We start from the raw sequence: 25,955 nt of genomic DNA, 5'->3' as shown, positions 1-25,955 counted from the left end.
TAAATGAGCTTTATTTTGATAATCCGATCGACCGCTCGGGATTTTTAAAACGGTAAAAAAAGCTCGGAGTGAGTCTTCAGCTCTGTCTCTTTATTACTCAATGGCATTGAGTAATAAAGAGACAGAGGAGGCTTTTGGATCAAAAGCTCTTTTTCGAAACACTTCACGAGCGATAGCGAGGTTGCAAACACAATTGAGTATTACTCAATGACAAATTGCAAACACAACACCCGGGTGTCTACAGCTACTTCTGCCGATGCCCAAAAATCAAAGACAACTTCAGAACATTTCCCATATGAACCAACAACAACCATAATCAAAACAAACGACTGGACAATGAAAAAAGCACACCCCAAATTCTGTCCCTGCTATCCCTTTTTGGTTTGAAGCTACAGCCTATGATCTAAGCTTCTACACTCTTCTAACTCATTGTTGTGGTTTCTAAGCACTGCTATGCCTTTAATTCGCAGAGTTATGTCTTCTTTTTCTCCACTCGCTTTAAACTTGCAAGCAGCCCGGCAGATTTTAAAATTTTTCATTTTTCAATCATCAAGACACCCTTTCTCAAAGTAGGGTATTTTAACTATTCATAAGTTCTGAAACCAAATACCACTAACTTTCTCATATACACATTTTTATCTAATCTCTGAGAAATATATAATATCGTATTTAGTGTGCAACTATTAGTGCAATTAATAAAATTTGTTTTTTTTTAACATTCTATACTATTTCTATGTATAAGGGTATCAATGCCTCGACGCGCCAAATAGTTGTTGGTGTGTGTGTCTCATCTCACACACATTGTCAAAAAATATGCATGCATGTGTTTTCCAAGCCAAGGGAAGTATATGAATTTGAGAAGATTGCAACATTCTGTTGCGCATGTGACGTCACATTCTAGGGCTTTTTGTATGCCACCATGCTTTTAATAGAAGACCCTATTAAATTATTACTTTAATGTACGTAATAAAGATAGAAATATATTCTAAGCATCACAAGAAATTAAATTCATTAAAACGTGACGTAATAGTATATGATGTTGACGCGCCGTATGCGTAACCCTTTGATTTGAATGGGTTCAAATTTTTCAAATTTTGTACCTACTTGTGCGGAGACTCGGCTATGCAACAACAACATTAGAACCCAAAAAGTGTTGTTGTTGTTTCTACGCGCCGCCTTGTTGGAACGACAGAGAAACCAGCAACAAACACAGTGGCATTATTTGTCACTTTTCTTTGCACTGAGTTTCCTATGTCCTCATCATCGCGCAGAAACTTTTGCGGACGACGAAAAAAAAATGGGGTTTTGTGCGCACTGTTGTTGATTTGCAAGTGATTTGTTGTTGCTTCCTATAGTAAATGATCGAACGCTCGGGATTTTTAAAACGGTAAAAAAAGCTCGGAGTGAGTCTTCAGCTCTGTCTCTTTATTACTCAATGACTCAATGGTCACCTTGCTTCAGAATTAAAACAGTAATAAAAGCTCGGAGTCAGTTTTCAGCTCTGTATCTGTTTATTACTCTATATAACCCGATCAGACTGACAATAACGGACTACAGAAACGTAGTTGCAGGCCCTATCCAAAACAGCATACCTAGTAGAGACCTTAACCCCGTATATAGCGGATTTTCAAGCCTGACATAACATATAGCGGAAACAACAACCCTTGCTTTAGCAAGAACACGTACCAGATAGCCGATCAAGACTCGAACCGTGTTAGCAGAGACACCAACACTGTGACATATAGCAGAAACAACAACCCTTGCCTTAGCAAGAACACGTACCAGATAACTGATCAAGATTCGAACCGTGTTAGCAAAGACACCAACACTGGTGCCAGACCAACTAAGGGATACATGAATGACGAACAGATCAAAAGCATGCAGGCCGCTTTCAATGCGGCCCTATTGCAACAATGAAACGAAAAAGATTACATATTTTGACGGCATTATAGGCCAATGCCACAATTGACATTACTAATAATCATATTAAAACGAGCTACGGCTCATAACCCATTCTTTTCGCAAGTTCCCCTAATGTAAGACTCTTTCAGCATTTAAAATAACAAAATATACTGACTACTCTCACACACGACACATACCTATAGTTGACGGAGACGTGACGAATTGGGACGGATTCGGATCCTACGAGGATTTCGCGGACAGGACGAAACGCGTACTGGACGTATTCGGACGTATAAACACATTGGTAGCTACGCTAAGGGTTCACGATAGACAGGCCCGAAGCATAAATTTGCTAGGCACCGCCCTAAAGGTGGTTGCAGGGACACCGGGAACAGGTTAGATTCAAGCAAAGACAGTTAATAGAAGCAGAAAACAGACAGGTGGAAATTAATACAAAAATTCAAGAACGACTAAATTCAATCACGGACGCACTTAACTCTATCCACAAGACGTACGAAACAGAAACCGAACACCTATATGAGGCTGTATTGGCAGAAAACAGGATAATAATTTCGGATTTAGAAATTTTGCTTTTAACCCTAGCTTTAGCTAAAATAGACCTCATCAGCCCAACTATCCTGAACATTGTCGACATCCGAGAATTCATGAATGAACATCTCACAAACGTTAGCGTAGCAAGCATTCTAGAAGTATCTAGTATTCAGGCTTTTCAAAATAATGACATTATGCACTTCTCAATCCCTCAACTAGTTTGTAAAAAAAATCATTGTTTATCCCGTTCAAAGTAATAAAATATTTTAAGATTTTGAAGATAGTAACATGGTCGCTGACTGCGATACGCACACCTTCACCTTAAGGCGGAGTCTTGCGCACATCAACTTGTATCTGGAACCGACGATACATGCAACACACGCACGGGACACCTGGATCCCTTACGGTGGTCGACGAGGGTGTTATCATCATTAACGATGCAACCATGGACGTCGTATCCTCCAACGGGGACAATCAACAAATCTCACAGATTACATCTCTCTGAAACGAAGTCGGTTCATCAACCACCAAGGCGTCTTGCAGAAGTGCCCAGTCGTCTCGGCAATGTCACAGATCAACGTGACAGCACACCGAGAGAGACTCAGCCTACCGTTCCTGGACGGTCACGAGTCGCTGACTCAGCGAGCTGCTGACAGTTCTGCCGGCGATCCAGAGCTTCGAGGGATAGGCTAAGATATTTTATAATTCAGTTTTAATAAGTGGACTCCAGCGCCCTAAACTTAAGCTAAAAGTGATTAAAAGTGTAACAAATTTTCACTCCAAAATCAAACAAAAATCCGCTTACCTTGTGAACAAAATTCCATTCTCGTCAACTGCGGATAACCAACACCCAGTCGGCTCACAGTACTCAATAGGTAAAGCAGCAACAGAGCTGGCCACCCAAGGAAAAGGGGTCTTAAGACATTGTATTTCGTTTAGCATCTTGATTTTCTCTTCATAATTATCATAATATGTCTGGCACCTTTATCTCTTTCCCCATCTCCTTTAACCACCCTTTTTATGGCAGAGTTTTCGCAACTTGCAACAATCCAATTTGGTAGAACAATCCAAGGCGGATGCTACCGCTAATTTCAGTGCATGTAACACCAACTTGAAGGATTTGTGCCTTAGCGACCAGCTTAACCCACGCCAAATGTTTTTTTTTTTTTTTGTTTATTGGGAAAACTGTTTTAACAGAGTAACTTGTGAACAAAAGAAAGGAAGGAGGAAAATTAAACAAACAGAATAGTAATTTAATAGTATAATGTTGTCCCTCAGTTGTCTATTGGCGGTTGCCCCACTCTGCCTTTCTGCCGCCAGCAAGCCGATTGGGATCATGCCTGCCAATATTAAGGCCGCGTCATCCGATACTGTGCCGACGCAAGTGGCTATACGCAGTGCACATCGTCGATATGCCGCCATGCATCCTCGTCTGTAAGATGCAACATCCATTTGGGGGCCCATATCCGTTTGATCCGTATAGGATTGTGGAAGTAACCACACCAGCAATTAGTTTTCTGCTCCTCTGCCTTGGGCCTTTGGTATTTGCCATCATGCGGCTAGTGACTATTGTAACCCTGGCCGCTTTGTGGCTAATGTCTGTGGGCTATCATGTCGCCCAGATATTTGATCGCGGGCTTGGACTCGATGAAAGCACCGCCAACCCGCAACAATACCTATCTTTCTACTGCTTATGAGTATTGCCTCCATCTTCTGCTCCGCCAACGTGAGTCCGTTCAGGGATAGCAACTCAATTATCCTGTCGATGGCCGCACTGCTCCTAGAGGTGACCTCGTCGAGTTTCTTTGCCACTGTCACAACAGCAATGTCTTCGGCGAACCCAATGATTGTATTGCCCTCCGATAGGGAAAGACGCAGTACTCCGATTTTCGTCCATTTTGCTGAATTGAACGCGTTTCTGAATCCAATGTACAGAATAATCAATACTGTTTGGTGCCATCTGCCAATCTTGTGCCTTGGACTGCGCCTTCTGCTAGATCTATCACAGCACTGATGGCAAGCCATATTGGCGTTCAGACAGCTCATGCACTTAAGCTTTCTAGGCCTACGAAAAATGTGTAAATACGCTTTTGCGGCAAAAACTCCCAGGATGCGTATCAAACGCCACAACGCGACGTGTAACAAGAATATCACTTTTTTGACGCCTTCGGCGGACTCTTCTTATGAAGTTCCTGTACCAATGGCTGATTCTGCTGATGACGCCCCCGCAGCTGTTGCTCACACTGGCCTGCCTTGTAACACTTCCCGAAAGCACAAGCCTCAGCAATTTCGCCTTGTGCTACAAACTATAAACGGCCAAAACCCCGATAATATTATACCGGGCTCAAACATTAACCCAATTCTTGCCAAATTTGAGGCCAAAATCCTCCCATCACAGACTATGCTAAATTGTGCGGTTCTGGGATGATTAGAATTATCACAGAAACCGCAGATACATATAGGCAAGTCACAAGCGTCATCAAAACGGACAAAAACTGTCAATTTAACACATTGAAAGTTGTGGCGCGAGGCACCCTGCCTCCACCAACACAGACAGCATCAAGAACGAAGTAACTGGCATCGGATTTGACGTAAGGGTGTAGACACATATATTTCGAAAGTTTTCTTTATTGAACTAGCTCCTAAATTAGCAAAGAACAACACTATATTCGGTGTGCGTGACCTCGGCCACTCCTTTGCGCTGATACAGTAGCCATACGTCGACATGACAGCCGGGATTCGCGTATTCGGAAGCGGCACTATCGAGGACCGGAAAAGCCCTGATATTACTATTGACGTCACAGATGCCATCTGCCTACCAGTGGTGTCGCTAACCACCGAGGCTAGGGTATGTGTAAGGTTCACGGGTTAGCCTGGCACAGTTTACTTGATTTGACATTACACTTACAGTACTTCGGTAATCATTAGCCTGGACGCCAACGCCATGTCTCCTATGTGGTTTAGCAAACGCCACGAGCTCTTTCGTGGCCAACTGAACTCGCAAGTCGTGCCTGCATGCTAAATCAAGTTAGCGATATGAACACGTTCGATAATTGTCGTGGGCAGAGCGACATCGATGAGTGGGCTTTGACCACGACCACAATATGATCATTATTCCCCATTTTTAATGGATTCAGGGAGACGTCTCCTTCTATGCGTATAAATACGCTATACAGATTTGGAGACAAAAATATAATACCCTTTGCAAGGATATAAAAAGTAAGATACTAGCAGAAAATCTATGTTTGAAAACCCGCTTTTCCTTGGGTGGCCGGTTATGCTGCTGCTGTACATGTTTTGCGCTGTGAGCCGACTGCGTGCTTAGTTATCCGCAGGTTACGAGTATGGAATTTTGGTTCACAAAGTTAGCGATTTTTATACCCTGAACCCATTGAAAATGGGTAAAAAGTATAATGTTTTTGTGCAAATGTATGTAACAGGCAGAAGGAAGCATCTTAGACCCCATAAAGTATGTATATATTCTTGATCAGCATCAGCAGCCGAGTCGATTTAGCCATGTCCGTCTGTCTGTCCGTCTATCCATCCGTCCGTCCGTCCCTCTGTCCCTATGTATGAACGCAAGGATCTCAGAACCTATAAGAGCTAGAGACTTGAAATTTTAGATTGTAGTCCCCCTAGTCCATGCGCAGATCAAGTTTGTTTTCGATAATCGATTACTTATCTTGTTTTCAAGTAATCGATAAAAATTGATATCGAAATCAAGTTGTATGAGCAATTTCGGTAAATAATAAGAGCTAGAGTCAACAACCTGGACATGTAGCTTCTATAATAGTATATATATATCAAGTATCTTTCATTTTATAGCTATCGCCACCTCCCAGCTTCCACCAAAAAGCTATAAATAATGTTAGTAAGCCAACTTGTATTGCCTATCTAATTAAGCCATAATTTAAATGCAATTGTCATTATGAGAATACACGAATATTTTATAGTACAATAAGATATACTATTGAAAATTTCATCAAGATCGGTTAAGAAACACAAAAGAAAATGTGTTTTGCCCTGCAAACATGTGCAGCTGCAAGCGAAAATTCCAAGAATTTCTTTATATATGTACACAGACACATTCATGCGCGTCTTCTTTGAACGAGTTCGAACCCTACCGCCACAAAGCTATAAATCAAGTTAACAAACCAACTTGTATTGCCCACCAATTTCAATGCAATTGACTTTTTGAGAATACACAAATATTTCATAGCGCTACTCTAGAAAATTTCTGCAAGATCGGTTAAGAAACAAACAACAGTTATGTGTATTAGCTAGCTGCGCACGTGTTAGCAGCAGCTAGCGCAGATTGCAAGAATTTCTCTGTGCATACACACACACATTTATGCGCGTCTTCTTTCAAATCTATGAACAGCATTGCAATTGTGATTGTATTGTTCTCTGTGCTTCTATTTTAATTGGTTTTTATTGATTGGTTTCAATAGTTGTTGCGGCTGTTGGGTAGAAGCGGCGGCATGTAGTGCGGTCTGTTGCGGGTTCGAGACCTACCGAGGAAATTTTTTTCTTTTTTTTTGGCTGGTGTGGCCGTTGAGTAGTGGTTGTGGCAAGAAGTGTGGTCCGTTGCGTGTTCGAGTCCTATTGAGGGATAGATTTTTTGCATACCTTAAAAACATAAAAAATGGTTTAAAGCCATTTTTAAGAATATACGAATATTCTATAGCACAGTAAGCTCTACAGAAAATTTCATCAAGATCGGTTAAAAAACACAAATGAAACTGTGTTTTGGATGCCCAAGTGTTTGCGGCTGCTAGCGCAAAATCCAAGAATTTCTGTATACATGTACACGCACACATTCATGCGCGTCTTCTTTCAATTCTATCAACAGCATTGCAATTGCAACTGTATTGTTCTCGGTGCTGCTATTTTAATTCGTTTTTTTCTTGTTTGGTTTCTTTTTCAAGGAATAATTTACACTTTTAAATACTTTTGGCTCAAGTTGTTTAAAAATTAATTTTTAGAGCTTTTTGTACGCTCTAGTTCAGTTAATAGAACAAACTTACCCGATTGAGTGTGGTTTAAGGTACTTGGACTAAATTGACATTTCAGTTTCATGGCATACTTTGATAAAGTAAATTTACAATTTTAGGCATACTTGGATCAAGAAAAAGATTATATTTTTCAATTTTTAAGTAGAGAAGATAAAAATTAAGTATTACAGAACGTTGTTTTATTACATTTCTAAGGTATATATAGAAGTAAATTAATTTGATCACATATTTTCATAAAATATACCGTAAATTCATTTTACATTAATTTTTGCACAGTGTATTCTCAGGAGAAGTTCCTGTCTCAGGCAAGTGTGAATTATGCATGCATGGGTACATCAAAATATATACATGTGTATCTGTTCTACCCTGCAGTGTCTTTTGCTGCCGTTAAAATTAATTTTAGCTAGTTTTCTTGCACTGACCATGACCAATCCCAAACTTGTTCTCACATGTATTGAACGGATATGTCCAAAGTGAGTACTTGTAAGATACTGATTTTATTCTTACGAATCCTATGTCTTATATACTAACAGAGTGTCTTAATTTAGGCCTGCTGTCAATGCATGCGGCAGCAGCGGTCATAAACTATTGTGATTAATTAGGGTATTTTTGACCCTTGCTACTTATGTTTCTAATATGACATTTCTTGGCGTAGGTCGCTTTTACACTCTTAAGCGACCACAAGTGCGCTATCTATTATTATGCTGCTGGCTGCAGTCTTACACGATGGTGTGAGATTTAATTTTACCGAGGGTCAAATTTAGACTCGGTGTCACGTATTCATGTGTGAACATTCTGCGGAGGGCCGACCAAGGTGATGGCCTGCAGTTTTTTTGTTACAGTTATTTTTCTTATCAGGTATACAATAATTATTACGTCTTAAATTAATACAATCATTAACGAAGCATGTCCCGAAACGTGGTGGAAGTTTAAACCTTTTAATTCAAAGTGGTGGTCTTTTAGTTCTTGAACTTTACTTAGTAACTTATTTAATTCCTTAGAAGTACTAATCTTAGTTTCTGTTAATGGATCCTACGTAATTTTAGGTATTTCTTTCAATTCTCCTATGTAAGAGGGCATAATGGTTTCCTGCCTTTCTGATTGCATCTTATGGTGAGCCATTAACAATTTGTGTCCGTTTTAGCCGTACAGTCAGATCTGATTGATAGTATTCCTTGCTCTGGCAAGTTCACTATTTCTGGTGGTGTTTTTTCACAGTGGATCCTAGCTGTCGTATTACGCAGGTTTTTAAAGAGCCAACTGCTTCTGCCTTCTAATTCTACCCAGTATGTTTTGGATGCTACTATAGATCTATAAACACAATTCGATGGTCTGTTTGGATTAAAAGGTGAAGTTTCACAGGTGCTATCACTGGCACTGCTCCAAGGCCAATTTCCCTCACACACTCGCTTGTTTGATTGCCATTTTTGGCATTTGTTTAATGTCGATTCAATCATTAGATGGTACGAATCCATCTCAAAGTTATATACTAAATATTCTGAACTTAACTGTATCATTATCATCTGTCCATCTCTTTGCATTGGCACTGGTATAATTATAAAAAGCTGGGACGGGTGTCTACTGAACAATGGTATTTTGGCATTTATGATGAGTTTATTCTCTATAAAAATAACCTTTGCCTTTAACAGTGTGTAAATCGCCATAATTTCTGTATTTGTTCTCTTTCCTGGAAGTACTAATTTTTCGGATAGGCTATCTTTTATCTTGGAGACTTCGTCCCTTAATTGTCTGGGCTTTAAAATGTTTGGATTGAGTCGCCCATGATTTATGTCAATTAATAGTCCTTAATTCCTGTTTGTATTTTGTCGCATTCATCAATTAATGAGCTAAGTTGTTTAGTTATTATGAAGAAACTAATTGATTCTTTATAAACATAATAACTTGAGAAGTTCGGTCATGTTCTCTACTCGTTGATTCACATTTTCAAAGTTACTATTTATGTCGTCTGTTGTCGTTTTTATTATATTTGCTGTAATTCGTTTAAATTGTGTTGATTTTGAAGTAATGTTTTCATGTTTTCTTTCATTACTTCCCTATCGTCGGCGTCCATTATACCAAACAAAATGTGATATAGAGAACCCATAAAATTCAAAGGTGAACGCTTCTTTCTTTTGGGATTTTTGGTTGTAAATAGTTCGTTATTTTCTTCTAATTCCGCAATTTGTCTTTGTGTGATATTGAATATCAAGCTACACTGATCTTCAAACACATGGAATTTCTCACAAACCACGCACATTTTTTGCACTAACTTGCTTCCTCTATGCAGCATTTCAAAATATGGTTTCATGTCGTAAAATATGACCAGATCGCACGAGGATGACACTATTTCTACCTCACCCATTGAATCTAGATACATTGCTGAGGAGCTATTAATTTTTTCTATCACCCATTTTCTTTCTGTTTTCTGTTTTCTGCTCATTTTCATTCTTGTCTTGTCCCTGTATGCCGATAAGCGGGTACACTTTTGTAATTGGTCTTGTGGTAAATCCATCCTGTAATTTTACTTTGTTATCTTTTCCCCTATGTACCTCTTCTACTTTGCCCAAGGGCCATCTTGCTGGATGATAGTTTTCGTCTTTCATTATTACTATTTCTTCCTCTTGTATATCCCGTGTTTCTTTTTCCACTAACTTCTTTGTTGTAGGGTATACAAATAATCTTCTTTCCACTTTGACCAAAACTCTTTCTTCATTCTATTAATCCGTTTCCATCTAACTAAGTTTTCTATTACTCTCTTTAGATAATATTTTACTGACTTGACTCCGGCCTCCCAAATACCTCCGAAGTGAGGTCCTGCCGGCGGGATAATTTTATCCCTCTGGATTTTTTCATTTTCTTCAACATTTTCTACATGTTCTATAATCTCTTGTTTATTTGCAATCCATTTTCTCAAATCAAAACCAGCTTCCGCTAGCTCTCAAGAAATTTCTTTTATTTTCTTCTGACAGTCTTTTATGGATTCTGCTCCTGACATCAGATCATCCATATAAAAGTCATTTCTGATTGTTTCCCCAATGATTTGATCTTTACAATTATGTAGTAGCGCTTGAAGCAAGGAAAATGGGTATTAATTTAAATAAAAAGCCCAAAAGTAGGCAATATAAATCTATTAAAGTTCTTGTACTCTGCTTACTTTGATTAGAAAAATTCGAACTATTGCTTAAATCAAATAATATCAATTTTTATATATATTTGTTTTCTTCATGTTTTTTTTTTGGTTCCTTATAAGCCCGGAGATTTTTGGAAGATCAAGTTTTTTTTTTGAATATCGTAAAGTAGATCTCGCCATCTATGGCTCAACCTAGGCGTTATATCGTTTGTAACGAGTGAAAGAGGAAAAAAATTATACCTGTTGTCGCTGTAAATAGCTTTCCCTGAGGCGACCGGAGCTCAGATCTTTCTTTTACATTCTGTCCACCGTGGAAAAAGGTTGACTAATAGAAAGTGCGCCTATTTATAATAGCGCTTAACCTCTAAGAAAAAAGTATTTTTTCTGAAAGTATATTTCTAAAAACCAGTGATTAAAAAAAAAAAAAACTCTAAGTGCACGTATCGCCAAACCATTTCGCAGCCGCCAGTTGGCCGCAACAATTAATTGGAAAAAAAAACTAAATTCAAATAAATGCCAGACCCAATCAGGGGTAAGTTAGATTTTTGCTAGACCCATTTTTAGTCACCCAAAGACTAAATGGCACTTTTGTCTCAACCTGTCTATTGGAGATATGGCGCTTAGTAATATTCTCAAAAAAAAAAAAAACATATTAGATTGAGTCATTCGGCTTTCTGCAATTAGCAGCGAAAAAACAAAAAAAAATATCTATTTATTTTTTCGACTGCCGAATTACGAAAAATACAGAACACCTGTTATTGCCCTCATTAATTCACCTTAACACAAATAGTTAAATCAGCTGGGCTCAGCTTTATCATCTCGTTCGATCTCTCTCGCCTACTCGAAAATGGGAGTTCGAAAAAGGAATTAAGAAGAGACGATCGCCGTCGCCGAACCAGCATTTTTTTCTTTAGTTTTGTTAGAAATAAATAATTGAATGAATAATTATCTCAGCTACCAAAAAAAAAAAGTGAGAAATTGCATAAGTCCCTCTGTGAACGCCATGGGCGTAGTTAAAACGCCTTAAGCGCATTATTGCCATAGTTATGTGTAAGTTTTTATTCTTTTTCGGCAAAGAGATGTAACCACATGGTTAAAGTTTTGATTCCTCATTTCTTTTTTTCTTTAACTCCGTTATTTTTCTTGCCTTGCCCTACATATTCTTTCCATTGTTCGATATTCTTAACTCTCCTTCTCTCCTTCCATGCTCCGAAATTCGGATCGCCATAGTGCTGGTGAGAGCAAAATTTTTAAGTAATTCGAAAAGCGACGTACGAAGGGAAAAAGAGAGAATACACGCCACATGAAGTTTGAAAAAAAATTTTTATCTAGTGCCTTCTTTTTTTTTCTAAATTTTTTTTGGTGCGCAATTCGAAGTGAATTTTTTTTAGCAAATCATCTTTACATCGATGGAAGCGCTTTCGGAGATAGAGTGAATGCATGTAAGTGAAGTAAAACTCTTAATTTTATTTTTTTTTGCACCTCAAGTTAGGAGATAAAGAGAATGGCCTAATAAAAAGAAGAGAAAAATCAAATTGAATAATCTAAAGCCCCGTTAAAGAGCAAACGAATCGTGTTAAAGAGAAAATATTAAGAGAATAACTTAGATCAATTGAATGATAATGCTTTTGCTTCAGTAACCTTGCATTTTCTAATAGATTAAATGAATTTCTCCCGAACAAAAATAAAATTTTCTTGATCCTGTTGTCATATATTAATTCAGAATCTAAAATATTAAGAATTTCTTTCTCTATGTATATTATAATTTTTTCTTTTCCTATTATTAAGAATCTATAATGCCTAAATTAAATTTCTATTTAAGCCCTCAATCCACCAAAATAAATATGTGTAATGAAATTATATTTATGTGCTAAATTTGCCTTGTTATGTTGGAGCCATGCATCGTCGGAATGTTAGGATAATTTAATTTCTGTTGTTTTAGGGATCACCGACCAATTGTCTGGTCAAGCGGCCCCGGTGATCATGGTAGGGTGGGCAACAGCTGTCGCATTAACATCAGCACAGCCTCTCAACAACAACATCAGCCACAAACCTTTTTTTTTTGTCCCTGATCTGCGATTTTCTCAATCTTTCCTCTTTCATTCAACTTCAATCGAACTTCTCAACGGAACGCGAATTTATATGTAATTATGCATACATGCGAGTAGGTAGTAAAGTGATACCATATAGAACCCACCCCAGCCGACGTCATGAAGCCGGAACCAGCGCGTGCATCGCTAACAACTACACGTCCATCAACTCGCTAACATACGTGATATGTTACAGTATTATATGTTATAATTATATTTGGCGCCCAACTTAGGGGCATGAAGCAGCCATTCTGGCCCCGTCTGATAACTCTTCTCATTTGTCAACAAAACCTGACAATACACAGCTAGTTCGATTGTGTTCGTCGCTACTCATTGTCTTGTTATTTGCAATAAGTTCTTTTTGGATTAGCTACAGCTTTAAATTGGCGTAACTGCTAAGACTTATTATAGCAAGTAACACATGTGTTTGGTTTAGATTTACTGGATGCGTTTTAACTTTAATCTGTTATAACTCCGAGATCTATATTTACAAAACCATGTTAATCACTGTGTAATTGTTTGTTCGTGTATAGTGGACTTTGGTTATTGGTTTTCCGCGGAGAAATATGCTGCGGCCATCCCATTTACTCATACACTGATTCTATTATACCCTTCCGTTGCTCAATGGAGTAAGCGCTACTTTCTCATTAAGTCGTTACCTAGGCAACGGCTATCCCTTTCATCCTAACTTTTTATTTTTTCCTTCTGAGAGATTCCTGGAGCCTCACTGAGTTTGTGGCTATCAAGTGGATCAAACTGTTGTCTTTTGCCTTTTTGATCTCTTACTTAATCACATCATATAAGAGTAAGCCGGATCTTAATCTAACTATAAACTGTTGTTGAGAAAGCAAAGAAGATATTAGTTACTGCTGGAGTCAAGTATGCTTGGTGTTCAACTGGCACTTGCCGCTTAATTATTAAATTTTCGCCTTCTCATCCCTATATGTTTTCTTTTCACTAGTTGATCAGTTATGAAGCTGATACAAATGATTACCTTTTATGAAAACGACTGCATGGCATCCACACATATTTTACGAAATATTGTTCTAAATTTTCGTTCTGCTTATCGATTTTGCACTTTTTTTTGTAAATTTTTTTCTTTTCGCTTGAGTAATTTTAGTTATTGTTAGTTTATATCTTCAACCATAGGTCGGGAATGTCAATACATCGTTGTTGCGAAAACTTAGCAGCTGCTTCGATTAATAAGGAACAAACGATTGAGTTTTCTACACAATTAGTAGCTACCAGTTGCGAGCACACATTCCATCGTGCGAGCTATAATACTAAAGTAGGGAAGAAAAATATTTGTCCTGTTTGCAAAACAACAATTTCACCGTCTAACCCAAGTTTGGTAGTCGACGCCCTCGCAAAGCAACTGACGACAGTTACTATGCAGATTGGAACCCGAAGTCAAGGACCTCCAGAAGAGATTATGTCCCAAGGCACAATGTCAAAGAATCCTCGTCCGCAAAGTGTTCCGCCCATTGCAGCTGAGCCAGATGCAGGCTCTCGTGTATCCCCCACTGTAAGCGAAATACAGCAGTCAATTTCTGATTCAATGGCGGCAGCCACAGAAAGACAAACAGCCTCCCTGACTCAAGCTTTACAGTCAGGATTCCAAAATCTTTTGTCTGCTTTTACAGCTCAATTAGGCAGCTCCACAGCTCAGCAACCAACTCCGAACATGAGTACTGTCAATTATTTTCAGCCCAGACCGGCTAACTCTTTACGAAACGAGTCTAGAACTAGGAGTTCTCCAATGTTAGAAGATTTGCGTCCAGACCGACTTAGCCAAATAATTAGTAACTGGCAACTTCGATTTTCTGGTCGATCGGGCATGAGTATAGATGAGTTCATCTATCGTGTTGAGACGTTAACAGCCGAGACACTAGATGGAAACACTGAGTTGTTGGCTCGTCATATAAGCCATCTATTTGAAGGCAGTGCGAACGATTGAATGTGTGCGTGTACATGTATACAGAAATTCTTGGAATTTGCGCTAGCTGCTGCTAACACGTGCGCACATAACTTTTGTGTTTCTTAACCGATCTTAAGAATTTTTCGACAAAACATCTTATTGCGCATAGAACAGACGGACAGACAGACGGACATGGCTAGGTCGACTCGGCTGTGATGCTGATCGAGAATATATATACTTTATGCGGTCGGAGACGCTTCCTTCTGCCTGTTACATACATTTGCACTAATACATTATACCCTTTTTACCCATTTTCATAAATTCAGGGTATAAAAACGAGAAGAACACATTGCTGCTGCAGTGCCAGTTATGACAGAGTTAACTAGTTACCATGAATCGTCAAATGTGTGTCTCTCTTCTCTTAGACCAAAGACAATATTAACACTAAGATGAGTAGCGCCATACAACAAAATGCAACTATGCAGCTTGATTTTTTGAAAATTGAGAACGAAAACGAAATCCGTATCATTGCGCTCCCACAGCCGATAGAGCGAAAAGCTAAAAATAGAATGTACTCTTAGCTTCGGCTCTTTGAGAGCAGTGCAGGCAATTATGTTTGTATGTGTGTTAATATACATACATAACAGCATATTTGAATGTATTGTTATTCACTGCTCTGGCTTTCGCTAGCATTGAAATAAATTTAGTTAGTTTTCTAGCGCTGATCATGACCTATCCCAAATTTGTGTTGACATATGAATGCATGTTGTGTACTGAGGTTGGCTCCGTATAAAATCTGTATTTTTAAGTCGATGGAAATATTCATATAATTTCTTTAAATAATAATTTAATAATTCACACAAACTTACATAGGTGCTTGCACGCCATTGGCTGAGACAAGAACTTCTCCCCAGCATACACTGTCCAAAAACAAAAGTAAAATCAATCTAGGTGTGCTATTTTCCTAACATAGTTATTGCACAAGATGCGCTTTGTAAAAAAATATTTTCGTTCTTACATTTTCCTGTAAAATGTATCGTTAGTATCTAGGGTAATGTGTCATTTAAATAAAGCATGAATTTCATGGTTAAAGCAAAAGTACTATGCTTCGATCGTAAGTTTAAAACTTTTTCGCTCAATGTACTTGGAAAACGAAGCGACGCAAAGTACCATCGGCCAGCTTTGCTGATGGCAGGATGGCGACTAACTTCGTTGCTCGTGTCAGCATCAGCAAGCCGCGACTTCGGCATTCGTTCGTATGAGCGAAGAGCCGTCGGCAGGCATGTCGTGTGAAGTGGGAAAGGCCAGGCTACAAATTTCGCGTCGCATTCAAATGTATAGGCGTTATTCATCTTAGTGTTTATATTGTCTATGCTTAGACACACTGACAGACTATGGATTTTTAATGTATGGAGTAAAGTTTTTTTATGGGTACATGTTACGAAATGTTGGTGATTGTGCAACTGGATTAATGGCAATGTCATCAAATGATTGATCATTAAAATCTAGCGTGACTATTAAAGAGATGGATACGTTGCATTTTAATAAGCAAATCATTATTGTCAACTGTGTGGCAACACTTGTATCGATAAGTAGAACTAGATCTTAAGAACAATATCGATGTACTTATGTACATATATACATACTAGCGGGTAATCGCATTCCCCACGAAGAAGTTTGAGTTCTGCGAAAAGTGTGAAACACGTCTCAAATGATTTTTCTAATAGATCTCTGGAAATGAATTTGAGTGCGAAACGTCACCCACCAAATCTTTGACCTCCATTACCACCAAGGAGGAATGGATTTTTCAAAAAGTGTGAAACACCCCTTAAATGAATTTAAACATAGATCTTTAAATATGAGTTTGGGGCCGATCGGATGGTAAACAAAAAACTCTCATACAACCTTTTTCCGCCAATTTACCACTGTTGCGGGTGGAATTGTCCAAATCGCTGAAATACGTACTTATTAAGTTCTTATGAAGAGCTTTAAAAATAAGTTTGAAGAAAATCGGACACAACTTAAAACGCCGCCCAAAAAATCTTTAAATCGCATGCCCCCCGAAGAAGTTTGAATTCTTCGAAAAGTGAGAAACACGTCTCAAATGATTTTTCATATAGATCACTGGAAATGAATTTGAGCGCGAGACGCCACCCACCAAATCTTTGACCTCCATTTCCACCAAGGAGGAATGGGTTTTCCGAAAAGTGCGAAACACCCCCAAATGAATTTGAACAAAGATCTTTGAAAATAAGTTTGGGGCCGATCGGATGGTAAACAAAAAAGTTACATACAAACGTTTTTCGCGATTTTTCCACACTTGCGAGTGGAATTTCCCGAAACCCCGTCTTAACGTGCACCTACATCACATAAGGTAACTACAGTCCAAATTTCAGCTTCCTAGCAGTTACGGTTTGGGCTGTGCGTTGATCACCAATCAGTCAGTCAGTCAGTCAGTCACTCAGTCAGTCTGTCAGGACAAACAGTTTTATATATAGAGATAAGATCTCGACCTCTTTCTTAATAAAGACTTCAAGCGTGCAAGACACAAAAATTGGCGACGAGGAAAAATGTAAAAAAAAGTAAGAAACTGTTTAAAAGTAAAGTGTTTAAAACACAAACACGGTGCGTACATATGCGAACATTCAAAACAAAAAAAGTCGATAATATCGCAGAGAATTTATTTGTGAATTGTAAATATAATTACAAATCATGCCACCTGATGCAGGACAAGCACCGGTAAATACCACCACATTATTGCATACGAATGCACTGTCAGAATTTGCACATGAAACGGAATCGTGGCTGATATGGAAAGAGAAGTTCGGAATACACCTGTGTGAAATCAATTGCACTGATGAGAACATCGAAAAGGCTATTTTATTGAAGTCAATTGGATCAGAGCCATATTCCTTATTACACAGTTTATGCAGCCCGGGGTCTCCAGTTTCCATGACGTACAAGCAGCTATGTATTATGTTCGAGAATCATTACACTCCGCCTACAATAGTGTTTAACGAGAGAAAAAAATTCTACTCCGCGATGAAAAGTTAAACAGAAAGGGTGTCACAATGGTATGCAAAGCTGAAGCAACTTGCCATAAAATGCAAATTTGATGAAAATTTGGATGCCTTCGTATTGGATCGTTTTGTAACTGGGCTTGCTGAGAAAATTTTTGACAAACTCTTCGAAGAAGATGAGTCCCTAACCTTACAAAACGCATTGCGCAAAGCAATAGTCACGGAAACCAAGATGACAGCGAAGAAGGACGGAGCAAAGGAAACTTCAAAAACGGGAGTTCAGCAAGCACATGGCGGAAGAGCAACAGCAAAGCAAACAATTAAGAGGTTCTATTCGGGAGCTCCCGACTAGGGGATACCCTGAACCTTCTTCTTTCAACACCAAATGCAGCTCGCGCTACGCGCACGTTTGCTTTAGGAGTATAAAGAAATATTAAAAAAAAACAAGTAAGAGGTTCTAGTCGGGAGCTCCCGACTAGGGGATACCCATAACCCTCTTCTTCCAACACAAAATTACATTTATTAGTAATAAAGAAAAAAAAAATATGAAAGAATCGTTTTCTTGGCAGGGTTCGAGCTCGCAACTAACCGCACCACTTACCGCCGCCTCTACTCAAGAGCCACACCAATAATTGAGTTTTATTAAGAAAAAAACCAATTAAAATAGCAGCACAGAAAACAATACAATCGCAATTGCAATGCTGTTGATAGAATTCAAAGCAGACGCGCATGAATGTGTGCGTGTACATGTATACAGAAATTCTTGGAATTTGCGCTAGCTGCTGCTAACAAGTGCGCACATAACTTTAGTGTTTCTTAACCGATCTTAAGAAACTTTCGACAGTACATCTTATTGCGCATAGAATTTTTGTGTATTCTCAAAAAGTAAATTGCATATAAATTGGGGCTTAAATTGATGGGCAATACAAGTTGGATTATTAACTTTATGATTTATAGCTTTTAGGTGGTAGCGGGGAGGTGGCGATAGGTATAAAATAATGATACTTGATATATATGTCGTGTATCCAACAAATTATTGTGAGTATTATTTTTGAATGCTAACGATTAAGTGTTAGTAAGAATCAGAGAATTTGACAGAAGGTACTGCTATTTAACATAACTGTCCTACTTGTATTAGGGTTGCTATTGAAAGCATGGTGTGAGACAAAGAAGATAGTCTCTGCCGAGCACGGCCCGAGTGTGTTGTATAACGTGTTTGTTTGGTATAGTGTTGAGTGTTCACTAACAGTACTAAAAGTCAGAGAAGAATATAGAATGACAAGAGCATGAGTAGTATGCTCGAGGTCGATGAAAATTATTCATTCTAAAAGTGAAAGTCATAGAGAACGGACGTGCTCGCTCCTAAGAATATAATTTTTTTGTGACTATAACGACACTCGGGACTTGCTGTGCTGCCAGTATGCCTAATTGCAAAGAAAGTGATTTCTCTGTTCCGACATCAGAAGTGGGTTAGAGCGATGCCTCTCCACGAGGAAATTCTGACGCTGCATGGCTTCAGCTTCTGAAGTCTCAAAACAGAAAATTTCTCGAGATATTAAGAGCAATGCAAATGTCAAATGCTGTCAAATTTGGTGAGCCCGTTCCATTTTGTTTTCATTCTGTAGCTAAATGAATGCTCATTAAGAGAGTTGTGCTGAAAAGCTTAAAAATTCTAATAATTTAGTAGTTCTAAAAGGCATTGGTGAAAATCATGAACATAACACTATGTAAATCTGGCTAATGTCGAAATCGATGAATCCCTCTAAAAATATTATTTGTAGTAATGTAGTTGTGGATAAGTTTTTATATTATGATGTTTTGGTTGGGCTTGGTATATTGAGTTTAGGGTCTGGAGTCTCATTTGAATAATGATACGGCATTAAGCAACACAGATAAAATTGTTCAAAGACGTCCGTATAGGTTGACTATAGAAGAAAAGAAAGTCGTGCGAAATAAAGTAAAAGAATTGTTAGAATCAAACGTTATACGTCCGAGTTGCTCCCTATTTGCAAGCCCAATGCAGATGGTTAGAAAGAAAAATGGAATCGATCGGCTATGTGTCGATTATCGGGAACTTAATGCTAATACGGTCGCTGACAAATATCCGCTGCCTTTGATTTCTGATCAAATTAATAGACTGCGTGAAGGCAAATATTTCTCCAGTTTAGACATGGCAAGTGGTTTTTACCAAGTTCCAATACACCCTGACTCTACCGAGCGCACTGCTTTTGTCACGCCAGAAGGACAATATGAATTTTTGGCCAGGCCTTTTGGATTGGAAAACTTAGAAAACTTGTCTAGAGCTGGATTCTCCTTTAATATTGCAAGAATGAGCATATATTCTTGAAAACGAGCATAGAATAATTAGGATACTTAGTTGAAGCGAGTCAAATTCGACCAAATACACGCAAGATACAAGCGTTGGCCGAATTGCCGTCACCGCAGTCAGTAACACAGGTGCGACAATTCATACCAATTCGTACCAAAATTTTCTGAGCAGATGAAAGCTTTATATAATCTTACCTCCAAAAATAATAAATTTGTCTGGAAGCCGGAATATGAAAAAATTCGTCAAAAAATCGTATCAATTTTGACTAATGAGTCCGTTTTGATAATTTTCGATCCACTAAAGCCAATTGAACTACATACAGACGCAAGTGCTATTGGATATGGTGCTATTTTAATGCCCAAGATAGAAAATAGACCCAGAGTCATTGAATATTACAGCAAATGTACGACAATGGCTGAAGCAAAATATCATTCATACGAGCTTGAGACCCTCGTAGTTTACAACGCAAAAAGACACTTCCGCTATTATTTACATGGTCAAAAATTTATTGTGCATACAGATTGCAAAAAATTGACCTTACCCCAAGTTTACATCGATGGTGGGCATATCTTCAATCATTCGATTTCAGTATTGAATACAGGAAGGGAAAACGCATGTCGCATACTGATTTTTTCTCCCGCAATCCATGGCCCAAACCTAGCTGAGATAACCGACGATTGGCTTTTAGCCGAACAGCAACGAAACCATGAAATGCGCCGAATTAAGAGCAGGAGTGTTACATCGAAACATTCAAAGAAATGGCAGCACAAAATGTTTGCCTGTAATTTCTAGAGCCTTTAGATGGTAAGTCATTAACAATGTTCACGAAACCATAATGCATTTAGGGTGGAAGAAAACTCTAGACAAAATGTATGCCAACTACTGGTTCGAGAAGATGTCTAAGTATGTGAAAAAGTTTGTAGAAAATTGCATTACCTGTAGAGTGTCAAAACCACCATCTGGTAAGCCACAAATAGAAATGCACCCGATTCCTAAAGATGACATACCCTGGCACACTGTGCATATTGATATAACCGGAAAATTAAGTGGCAAAAACGACTTGAAAGAGTACATCATAGTTCAAGTTGATGCGTTCACAAAATTTGTTCACCTTCAACATACGCTGAACCTTAATACGGAAAACTGCATTAGGGCAGTCAAAGAAACTGTTGCACTATTCGGAGTGCCGGCACGCATCATAGCTGATCAGGGTAGATGTTTTGCTAGCACAAGGTTTAAGGAATTTTGTTCTTCGCAGAAGATAGGTTTACACCTGATTTCGACGGGCGCCAGTCGAGCAAACGGCCAAGTAGAGCGTGTCATGAGCACCTTGAAGAGCATGCTCACAGCGGTTGAGAGTAGTCAGCGATCCTGGCAAGACGCTTTAAAAGACATACAGCTGGCAATAAATTGCACGACAAATCGTGTAACGAAATATAGTCCGTTAGAATTGCTAATCGGTAAAGAGGCAAGGCCGTTAGGAATGATAACAATATCAGATGAAAAAACAATTGATAAAGATTTAATAAGACCACAAGCGAAAGATAACATGGTGAATAACGCTAAATATGATAAGGCTAGGTTTGATAAAAATAAAGCAAAGATTGTAAAACATAAGCTTGGTGATCATGTCCTACTCAAGAGGGAAGAACGAAATCAAACGAAGTTAGATCCCAAGTTTAAGGGACCTTTTGAGATAATTGAAATACTTGATGGAGACAGATATTTATTAAAGTCATTGACGAGTATGCGCACGTTTAAGTATGCGCATGAGTATTTGCGACCTTTTCCAAGCAACAATGTGTCGGAGGAGTTGATTTGAGAGATGATGAGTGTGACAATGTTGAGGACATTGCTCAAGACACTGTGGCACTAAGAGAGAGTGCGGTTGGGCTCATACACGATGGCTAAGACCGCACCATAATACTCACGCCGTGCACAAGTGCTCGATCATGGCGTGCTGAAGCGGGTGATATTATGGCGGGGGTCAGAGGTTGAAAGACCTGTATGGATCCGCTCCATGTTATCGTTGCTGGGCAGCAAGAGCCTATAGACGTGTGATGACAGAACAACAAAAAAAAAAAAAAACATAAAACCTACAATGACCGATGATACTGCTGTTTGTAAAGCTATTCTTTAAGTAAAGTAATGACTAATAAATTTTACCCAACAATTTTGACTATGGCATGATCTAAGCGAAATGTACACACGAGGACGTGTGAAATGTCAGGAAGGCCGTGTCGTGTATCCAACAAATTATTGTGAGTATTATTTTTGAATGCTAACGATTAAGTGTTAGTAAGAATCAGAGAATTTGACAGAAGGTACTGCTATTTAACATAACTGTCCTACTTGTATTAGGGTTGCTATTGAAAGCATGGTGTGAGACAAAGAAGATAGTCTCTGCCGAGCATGGCCCGAGTGTGTTGTATAACGTGTTTGTTTGGTATAGTGTTGAGTGTTCACTAACAGTACTAAAAGTCAGAGAAGAATATAGAATGACAAGAGCATGAGTAGTATGCTCGAGGTCGATGAAAATTATTCATTCTAAAAGTGAAAGTCATAGAGAGCGGACGTGCTCGCTCCTAAGAATATAATTTTTTTGCGCCTATAACGACACTCGGGACTTGCTGTGCTGCCAGTATGCCTAATTGCAAAGAAAGTGATTTCTCTGTTCCGACATATATATACTATTCTAGAAGCTACATGTCAAGTTTGCTGACTCTAACTCTTGTTATTTACCAAAATTGCTTTAAAAACAGGATTTCGATATCGAATCCTTGGAAAAGGGGCAAGTTATCGAATATCGGAAACAAACTCGATCTGCAAATGGGCTAGGATGACCTACAGCTACAATTTCTAGCTCTTATAGGTTCTGAGATCCTTGTGTTCATACATACGGACATACGGACAGACAGACGGACATGGCTAGGTCGACTCGGCTGTGATGCTGATCGAGAATATATATACTTTATGCGGTCGGAGACGCTTCCTTCTGCCTGTTACATACATTTGCACTAATACATTATACCCTTTTTACCCATTTTCATAAATTCAGGGTATAAAAACGAGAAGAACACATTGCTGCTGCAGTGCCAGTTATGACAGAGTTAACTAGTTGCCATGAATCGTCAAATGTGTGTCTCTCTTCTCTTAGACCAAAGACAATATTAACACTAAGATGAGTAACGCCATACAACAAAATGCAACTATGCAGCTTGATTTTTTAAAAATTGAGAACGAAAACGAAATCGGTCTCATTGCGCTCTCACAGCCGATAGAGCGAAAAGCTAAAAAATAGAATGTACTCTTAGCTTCGGCTCTTTGAGAGCAGTGCAAGCAATTATGTTTGTATGTGTGTTAATATACATACATAACAGCATATTTGAATGTATTGTTATTCACTGCTCTGGCTTTCGCTGGCATAGAAATAAATTTAGTTAGTTTTCTAGCGCTGATCATGACCTATCCCAAATTTGTGTTGACATATGAATGCATGTTGTGTACTGAGGTTGGCTCCGTATAAAATCTGTATTTTTAAGTCGATGGAAATATTCATATAATTTCTTTAAATAATAATTTAATAATTCACACAAACTAACATAGGTGCTTGCACGCCATTGGCTGAGACAAGAACTTCTCCCCAGCATACACTGTCCAAAAACAAAAGTAAAATCAATCTAGGTGTGCTATTTTCCTAACATAGTTATTGCACAAGATGCGCTTTGTAAAAAAATATTTTCATTCTTACATTTTCCTGTAAAATGTATCGTTAGTATCTAGGGTAATGTATCATTTAAATAAAGCATGAATTCCATGGATAAAGCAAAAGTACTGCGCGTCGATCGTAAGTTTAAAACTTTTTCGCTCAATGTACTTGGAAAACGAAGCGACGCAAAGTACCATCGGCCAGCTTTGCTGATGGCAGGATGGCGACTAACTTAGTTGCTCGTGTCAGCATCAGCAAGCCGCGACTTCGGCATTCGTTCGTATGAACGAACAGCCGTCGGCAGGCATGTCGTGTGAAGTGGGAAAGGCCAGGCTACAAATTTCGCGTCGCATTCAAATGTATAGGCGTTATTCATCTTAGTGCTTATATTGTCTTTGCTTATACACACTGACAGACTATGGATTTTTAATGTATGGAGTAAAGTTTTTTTTATGGGTACATGTTAAGAAATGTTGGTGATTGTGCAACTGGATTAATGGCAATGTCATCAAATGATTGATGCAAGAAATTCTTATTAAAATCTAGCGGGACTATTAAAGAGATGGATACGTTGCATTTTAATAAACAAATCATTATTGTCAACCGTGTGGCAACACTTGAATCGATAAGTAGAACTAGATCTTAAGAACAATATCGATATGTTAAACCTCACATGCACATATGCATATAAGATCTCGACCTCTTTCTTAATAAAACTTGAAGCGTGCAAGACACAACAAATTGGCGACGAGGAAAAATGTAAAAAAAAAAGAAGTAAAGTAAGAAACAATTTAAAAGTAAAGTGTTTTAAACACAAAAACGTTGCGTACATATGCAAACTTTTAAAATAAAAAAGACGATAATATCGCAGCAAATTAATTTGTGAATTGTAAATACAATTACACAACATGGCACCTGATACAGCACAAGCACCGGTAAATACCACCACATTATTGCATACGACTGCACTGCCAGAATTTGCACATGAAACGAAATCGTGGCTGATATGGAAAGAAAAGTTCGAAATAGACCTGTTTGATATCAATTGTACTGATGAGAACATCAAAAAAGCTATTTTATTGAAGTCAATTGGATCAGAGCCATACTCCCTATTACACAGTCTATGCAGCCCGGGGTCTCCAGTTTCCATGACGTACAAGCAGCTATGTGTTATGTTGGAGAGTCATTACACTCCAACTACAATAGTGTTTCACGAGAAAAAAAAATTATACTCCGCGATGAAAAGTGAAAGTGTATCACAACGGTATGCAAAGGTGAAGCAACTTGCCATAAAATGCAAGTTTGGTGGAAACTTGGATGCCTTCCTACTGGATCGTTTTGTAACTGGGCTTACAGAGAAAATTTTTGACAAACTCTGCGAAGAAGATGAATCTCTAACCTTACAAAACGCATTGCGCAAAGCAATAGTCACGGAGACCAAGATGACAGCGAAAACAGAAGCATCAACCGTCAATGCACTCAAAGAAGGACGGACCAAAGGAAACTTAAAAAACGGCAGTTCTACAAGCACATGGAGAAAGAGCAACAACAGCAAAGCAAAAAGCGAAGAGAAAAACGAGAAGATCACGTGCCAACACTGTGGATGGCGAAACCACAGTTTGAAAGCGTATCGATACAAAAGCAGCAAATGTCATAAGTGCGGCAAAATTGGACATCTAGCGAGCATCTGTAGAAACGATAAGAACAATAATACAAATTATGTTAACAGTTCTAATGAAAGCTAATCTAATCTTATTAACACTTCTATTTATAGTATTTCTTCACACATTAATAATATGGTGTACACTTTGCCAATAAGTGTTGACGGAAAATTTTGTGAAGTTGTTTGTGACACCGGATCTCCATGCACCTTGTTTCCGAAACGTTTTGTTAATCCTGACCAACGCAAGAAAATAAAAGCTTTCAAAAGAGACTTAACTAGTTATACAGGTGACCAAATCAAAACAGTTGGTGAGTTTTATGCGAATCTAAAATACAAGAGGACCATGAAACCACTGAGAATTGTAGTTACTGATTCTGATAGTCAACCGTTGTTAGGACGCGATTTTCTCAGAGAATTTAGGTTTGAAATGACACAGGTGAACAACATTAATGTGAACATTGGCAGAACAAACATTGGCAGAACAAATTGAAAATGAATTCAAAGAATTATTTGACGGTCAGCTAGGTACTTTTCAACTAAGTTAGATATCTTCGCCTATAGATCAAGATGCCAAACCTATATTTTTCAAACCACGGGCGATTCCTTTAGCCTGGAAAAGCCAAGTCG

Source organism: Drosophila montana, unplaced genomic scaffold (genome assembly GCF_035044405.1).
Source record: "Drosophila montana isolate Dmon_TW-CO22-7 unplaced genomic scaffold, ASM3504440v1 contig_1121_1, whole genome shotgun sequence".
NCBI classification, from domain to species: domain Eukaryota; kingdom Metazoa; phylum Arthropoda; class Insecta; order Diptera; family Drosophilidae; genus Drosophila; species Drosophila montana.
Note: the sequence above shows the minus strand (reverse complement) of the source record.